This window comes from Austrofundulus limnaeus, unplaced genomic scaffold, assembly GCF_001266775.1.
Source record: "Austrofundulus limnaeus strain Quisiro unplaced genomic scaffold, Austrofundulus_limnaeus-1.0 Scaffold41, whole genome shotgun sequence".
Lineage (NCBI taxonomy): Eukaryota > Metazoa > Chordata > Actinopteri > Cyprinodontiformes > Rivulidae > Austrofundulus > Austrofundulus limnaeus.
In genome coordinates, this window is record NW_013952443.1 from 1,437,401 (window position 1) to 1,438,913 (window position 1,513).

The following is a 1,513-nucleotide window of genomic DNA, read 5'->3' on the forward strand; positions in this document are numbered from 1 at the left end:
ATATATTTCAACTTGTTGTAAAGATACAGACGGAATTTTCCAAGGCAATCATTTCCTAAAATCTACAAAAAACAGGATTATGATCCCCCCCTGTGGCGACCACCAGCTGGAGGTCTCCTTTTATCTCGTTTCTTGTACCTCCTCCTGGCTGCAGCGGTCCAGTTTAGGCCAAGTCTCCTGCAGGTAAACAAGGTTTTGGCCTCATTTAAAGAGACTTTCTGCAAACTAAGGAAGCTAAAAAATATATAAAAAAAAATAAACAGAGCTCATCCTGAACTTTATCAAATGGTGCCGTTTGAGTGAAGTCCAGTAGTTTTCCAGGCATGCAATTTTAAAATGCAGGTACGCAGTCAATGTAAACAAAACACTTTCTTTTCTGCGTTAGAATTCTCAAACCCAAACTATAAATGTGGCTTTTTGTTGACCTATTTTTAGTCACTAAGTAAACCAACACATAAACAAATGTAAAACCTGAATTTGTTTCTTTATTATAATTTTTTAACAGTCTTCGTGACATTTTCAAAAATAGGTTTAAGAAACAGAAGAAATGCAAAACAAATGAATTTTTATGGGGAACATTTCTGAACATCAAATGTTTTCATTCATTTAAATATGTCGATTTGAAAAGAAATTCTCAGCTGTGTTTAAAATAATCTTTTATATTATCCAATGCAACCTGTCCCCACCTCCTCTAGGCTGTCACTGATCACCGCCCCGCCCCAGAAAACACTCAAACACATTTATTTAGGGGGTTAAAAAAGGATCTCATCAAGTTAAACTGGAAAATTAGAAAAAGAAAAAAAAATAGACCAAATAAATGGTGCCTAAATGCCACATTGTGTGAGAATAACATTGTTCTAATTTTTTTATTTCCAACTATTTCATCACATCTTTAAAGTTTATTATTGTTGCTTTAAGTGAAGCAAAAATAAGAAGAGAACAGCTGGGATCAGTTTTGTCAGTTGGTCCTCCTCTCCTCCGGCACCGGGACGGTTTGATGGAGGCCTGACAGCTCTTTGTTGGTGTGTAAAAAAAAAGAGAAAAAATAAAAATCAGTGGTGATGCTGAGAGAGAGAGAGAGAGAGAGAGAGAGAGAGAGAGAGAGAGAGAGAGAGAGAGAGAGAGAGACCCTGCCTCTGAGAGAGAGAGTGAGAGGGGCCGGCTCTGCTCTCCTCACAAATACTACACGGTTCTGAAAATCCAGGCAGTCCCAACCTGACCTCCAAGCACCGAGGAACCCCCCCTCCTCTTCCTCCTCCTCCTCCTCCCCCTGTCCGGGAAAATCTGGAGAGAAATCTGAAAAAAAGGAAAGAGAGAGAGGGAGAGAGAGAAGCAAAACTTTGTGTCATTATTTTTGGCTTGTTCTCACTCCTCCCTCCCCTCATCCCTCTGCACCTCCACACCGTTTTGTCGCCTCATTTGGACTATTCTTGTTTTTTTTTCTTTCCCTTTGGAGGAGAGACGTTCACTGGAAGCAGGGAAAAGCTGGTCCTCCTGTCCCACCCATGCTGTA